This window comes from Amblyomma americanum, chromosome 5 (genome assembly GCF_052857255.1).
Source record: "Amblyomma americanum isolate KBUSLIRL-KWMA chromosome 5, ASM5285725v1, whole genome shotgun sequence".
Taxonomy (NCBI): domain Eukaryota; kingdom Metazoa; phylum Arthropoda; class Arachnida; order Ixodida; family Ixodidae; genus Amblyomma; species Amblyomma americanum.
This window is the reverse complement of record NC_135501.1, coordinates 210196510-210202372: the sequence shown is the minus strand read 5'-3', so window position 1 is coordinate 210202372 and position 5863 is coordinate 210196510. Positions and strand designations below refer to the sequence as shown.

The 5863-nt window shown below is 46.5% G+C and overlaps 1 protein-coding gene across 1 annotated transcript in view; it reads left to right on the top strand.

The window, feature by feature from the left end:
* LOC144135552 (uncharacterized) overlaps positions 1 to 505 on the top strand; it is an 18585-nt gene extending 18080 nt beyond the window's left edge. Inside the window, exon 6 of the mRNA XM_077668196.1 lies at positions 1 to 505. This exon is cut by the window's left edge and continues 475 nt beyond it. The gene's annotated coding sequence lies outside the window, so the exon portion shown is untranslated.
* The last annotated feature ends 5358 nt before the right edge of the window (positions 506 to 5863 follow it).

Genomic DNA, 5863 nt, shown 5'->3' with positions numbered 1-5863 from the left:
TTACGATTATCTTGCGTGGTCGCCCACTTTTGTTTATCTATAAGGAGTGTCTCTCGATGATCTCTCCGTTTTTCAGCACACTATGGAAACAATGAATAACTGCGCAAAAAGGCCGGAACAAGAGAGAACAATCACAAGAGACAAGCGCAGACTAACCACTGGTTTATTGCACCAACGCCTCCTTCCTTCGACAACAAAGCGCATGCGCACCAACCACAAAGACAAAAGCCACAATCATCTCGTCAATCCGAGAAAGTCCAACTCTTTTCGGTACAGGTGTATGGAAGCCTCGCTAACACATTTGTCAGGCCCTAATCTCGCAAATTCCAAGGCTTCGATAACTTCACGTTCTTTCTTATCCCTCGCGCGTCCGATTATCTTAGTCCTGCCGAAAAGTGGAGTGCAATCTCTGTCGTCATGCTTGCAGGTCTTACAATGCTTAGGCAGATGCTGCCCTCTAGAATCAGCTAAGGAATTGGCATGCTCTAATAATCTAATGTCGATGCAGCGGCCAGTTTCCCCGACGCACACCTTACCACAGCTCAGCGGAATCTGATAGAATACATTCGATCTACAGTGCACAAACTTGTTCCTGTGGTTAGTGCTACACTCACTTTTCTTTCGCCTATCTGGTTTATCTAAATTGCACAAACGCGACAGTTTGCAAGGTGCCGCAAAAAGGACCTCTACGCCGAATTTACCGGCTACCCTCTTCAGGCCGTGCGAGACCTTGCGAACATAGGGCATAACTTCACAATCCATGCTTAACACAATGTGGCGTTAAAGAACAACTCTGGAGGCCACCTAGGACACCACTGCAAGATTTTGAAGGCAAGGATAACGGTAAGAAAAAAGTTCATTGCACTCTGGTCTGTAAGACTGAGAGGGAGGTATAGTCGAAGCTTGCAACCGTTTCAGCGCCCCATCTACATCGCTTTCACAGAAAGAAAACATTTTTTTTTCCGAACGCCACTTATAAGTTTTTTGATGTGCTTCATGTCCCATGCTTGACTGTAAACAGTTTTTAAAAGCTCGGAAATGCATTCTTTTACTTGCTTTTAATGTTCACCTATACACTTGTTCCTTGATATTTCCAATGTCCATCAGTAAAGCACTTTGCTGTCTTTGTCCCGCTTGAATTTTGAAACTACCCTGCCATGCTTGCTATTCCATTCTTCAGACCATGCTTTTATGCTATGACCAGCGCCATGGGCGGCTATAAACTGCCTTTCAGGCCCGAACTTTCATCTGGTTTTAATGTTCATCCATACACTGGTTCCTTGTTGTTTCCATCAGGCTTTGATTGTTTTACAGCGATAGCTGTTAGGCGCCCGTCCCTGGCTTTCTCGTCGTAGTCGTCCGGTGTAACCGGTGGGTGCGTTAATGACATCCACCCACCGGGTGGATGTCATCAATGCACCCACCGGTCATTAACGCTCTCACTTTGTCATGATCACCTTGGGTCGCATAAGCCTACGGGTGGCTCTGTTTCGAACAGCCGCCTGCCACTGCAGGGGTGCATCACTTGGCCATTACACCAGGGCGATATTTTTCTTTATTGCCTGGCTTTGGCTCATAACATTTAACCAAAAAAACTCAACAAAAAACACACAAAACACTATGTACATACGACACTGTCGTGGTCAGCTAGCATGAGTCTGGCTTCGTCATACTAAAACTCACGAAGCATACAGAGCGGCTCTAGCCTCGAGAGCCACTCGGGAGCTACCACTTGACGCGCAGGGAATTCGTTATTTAAGCACTGACAATGAGGATGGGGTACCATTTGACCTCATAATGCTCTTGGGCCTCCACTGTATATGGCGCTCCAGAATGGCAGGCTATTATTGTGACAAAGACGCACGACCTGCCCGAATTTATTTTCGGGAAAGAATAGACTGCTTTCTGGCCATCCACTACACCAGGGCGATATGAGGTGCTGTATCTTTTCTACCTCAAAATATCCCCAAAACTAAACGCCTAAACAGCTATCGCTGGATCCCGCTGGATCACATAGTGGCCCTGCGAGATTTTTTCTTTTTTTTACGTACTTCATACCATGCATTTATCATCTCACCATCGCCTTTATTTTTGTTGATTGTTGTTTTCCATTCTGCCGTCCACAGTGTCACATTGCGTTTTATTTTTTCACCTTATTTGTATACAGGTGATTGTTATTCTCGAATATTTTTTTTTATAATGTTCCTTGGTTTGAAGCTCTTAGCAAAATATCTGACTGTCCAGTTGTTTTTTATCTGGCTTTCACCAATGATGTGAGTTTGTTTTTTGAGTTTTTCTTGCTCTGAGAAACAAAAGAGAAAAATATGATCATTGTGCGCTATCTAATATAAGCCCACGTGAAAAGTGACATAGGCTGTTGTTCCGCGCCTGGGTTCCGCGTTTATGTGCCTACATTCGTCAGTAAACAGTTGGAAGTATGTGCTCGTGGGGTCATTTTCGTTCCTATGATCTCCTGTTATTGTCCTATTCGCGCAGTCCTACATTTTAATGTGTAATAAAGAAACGTGATGGCAACAAGAGTGCCCTCGTCTGCGAAAGAGTGCGCCAGAAGACCCGCAAGTGACTATACGATCCCTTTAACGCTACCGCATCATACAGTTTTAGGTGAACCATGTCCTCCTAGGCTTTTTTTTTGTTTTCATTTATATCATTCGTTCAGTTACACGTTGCAAATACATATATAAGCTAAGCATTGGGTATACGCAAGACATGAGGAAGCACCTCGAAGCTGTGACCACCGAAGGCACACAATTTTTTTTTTTTAACCATTATGCAGACCACTTCGTTTCTAACTGCACTTGGCCCCAAGAGATTTCAGTGTAGCTTCTCCATGGAGAAGCAAATGAGTCTCCCCAAGACGTGGAGCATCTTCCGCCACCTATTATGCCCCGAGCAATCCAAAACCCGCTCGGGCATAAACCAACGGAAGATAAAGCACGCGCTTTCGAGGGCTCAGAAGCAGACTTCTTTAACAAACTGAAAGACAATAATGTTATAGACAGCATCATCCAAGCACATCCAACATACTCGGGACTAGAAAATCCAGAGCTGGACAAGCCCATAACGGAAGCTGAAGTCAGATCAGAGATTACCAGCCTCAAAAGGAATTCTGCCCACGGGCCGGATGGCATAACTAACACAATAATTAGAAACCTAGACAACTCTATCGCCAACTTCATCAAATACATGCAGAAAGTATGGAAAAAGGGAGAGCTTCCCCCACAATGGAGATCAGCGGTTTTATATTTACTTCCAAGCCTGGAAAACCACAGAAACTAGAAAACCTGAGACATATATCCCTCACCTCGTGTCTAGGGAAACTGATGGAAAAGGTCATCCTTACAAGACTCGCCAACTACATGGAGACCGAGAGACTCTGGCCCCATGAAATGGTTGGCTTCAGAAGACTCCTCAGCACACAGGATGTCATGCTGAGACTAAAACACGACATCATAGACAAAAGAAAGACTACGGACATAAAGGCCATACTATAGGCTTGGACCTCACAAAGGGCTTTGACAACGTCAGACATGATGCAATTCTCAAGAAACTTGAGGGTATGAATGTCGGCGCAAAACCCTGTGCCTACATAAGTAGCCTCCTCTCAGAGAGAAGGCTCAAGCTAAAATTCCTAGAGGCAGAATCTCTAATCATAAAGACAAAAGGCAGAGGCACACCACAAGGATCGGTACTCTCCCCCTTGCTTTTCAACATAGCAATGATCAACCTCCTGTCCCTGCTCAAAATAATCCCAGACATCAAGTTCAGCCTCTACGCCGATGACATTTATTATCTGGCTAAACGAAGGTCCAGACGCGAAATACAAGAGAAACTACAACACGCGGCCAAAACAGTTACAGAGTACGCAGCCAAAATAGGACTCAAGTGCTCGCCGCAAAAATCCGAACTACTAGGCTACACAAGTAAGAAGGAAAAACCAAGTTTCCACATCATAGTAGACAGCCAAAAAGTACCCATGGTGAGCCAGATCAGGATGCTCGGCCTCATCCTTCAACCCGACGGTAAAAACGGCTCCCTAATCCACAAACTGCAAGGATATGCCGCACAAGTCACTGGCCTTATCAGAAGAGTGTCCCTCAAAAACAGGGGACTCAAAGAAAGCTTACTAAGGCTAGTACAGGCATACATAATCAGCAAAGTTTGCTATGCAACACAATACTTGAACTTAACAGCAAGAGAAAGAGAACAAATCGATACCGTAATAAGAAAAAGCGTTAAAATCGCGCTCAGCCTTCCAAACAGTACATCCATAGCCAGGTTAATGGGAATGGGAGTACACAACACGTGGGAAGAAGTGGCGGAAGCCACGCGAGTCGCACAATTAGAAAGACTCAGCCAGTCCTAAACAGGGCGACAAATCCTAGATTGGGTCGGGCTCCAACACGACAGAGGGCCAAATACTAAAACCAGCCTAAGCCAAGGCTGTAGAGCCAACTTTCGCATCTCACCCATGCCAAGAAATATGAGTCCCACCCACAACGAAGAACGAAGAAAAGACAGGGTCAAGGCCATCAAAAGCGAAATGAATGGACTAGAGCCAAACACTGTATATAGCATACACAGACGCAGCCACTGGCAAGTCAGGACCTGCAGTCGCGGCAGTAGTAAACGGCAGTGGCACCCCCTTGATCACGGCATCGGTAAAGACAAGAGATGCAGCCGTCGCTGAGGAAGTGGCGATCGCAATAGCCTGCGTCGGGACGAAGGCAAATGTAAATAAAATAATTAGTGACAGCAAAATGGAAATATGGAACCTAGCGAAAGGAAGAGTCTGTGTCGAGGCGAAGAGAATCCTCGAATCAAGAGAGATCACACGTAAGATCACAATCAAATGGACCTCAGGCCACGAATCGGTGTCTGGAAACGAAGCCGCTCACGCGCTCGCCCGAGATATCTACTACCGGACGAGCGCAGAAAGGCTCGACAACCCAGAACACGAGGAGACGCTAAACACATACAACGACATCTGCGAATATTACAAGCTCAGCAGGAAAATATTCACAACACCACACAAACATCAACGGAGAGGCCAAAAGCCTTCGAAGGCTGCAAGCTGGAAACTACCCCAACCCCGTATGGTTACACCACCTCAAGATCGATGAGGGTTTGGTTTGGTTTATGGGGTTTAACGTCCCAAAGCGACTCAGGCTATGAGAGACACCGTAGTGAAGGGCTCCGGAAATTTCGACCACCTGGGGTTCTTTATCGTGCACTGACGTCGCACAGCACACGGGCCTCTAGAATTTCTCCTACATCGAAATTCGACCGCCGCGGCCGGGATCGAGCCCGCATCTTTCGGGCTAGCAGCCGAGCGCCATAACCACTCAGCCACCGCGGCGGCTCAAGATCGATGACAGAGACCACGATAAATGTAAACGTTGTGGACAGAGAGGCACACTAGACCACATCATATGGGAATGCCCCTTTTCACATGGGGCTATCGCCAACATCCTAGACATAGAAGCTTGGGAGTCCCTCCTTCAAAGCGCAAACCCTGAAGACCAAAAAGAAGCCATCCGCCTGGCGGCTGAGGCCGCGAAGCATCAATGTATTCTCGCTCGCTTTTAGTTGCAGAGTCCCGGCCCCCTGCTCGGGCCTGCGTACCTTAGTAGGGGAGCCTCCTATAATGGTGGAAACAAAGTTTTCAATCAATCAGTGTAGTTTCAACTATAGTATTGTAGAGGCGTACTTGAAGGTCTGATGAGTGGGATGAACATTCACTCATAAATGTGCGAATCTTTGTCACATCGCGTTCACCCCGTTCACCGTGACCACGGCAACCTGAGAACATGCGCTAGCTGCAACACTGATGGCGCGTGAA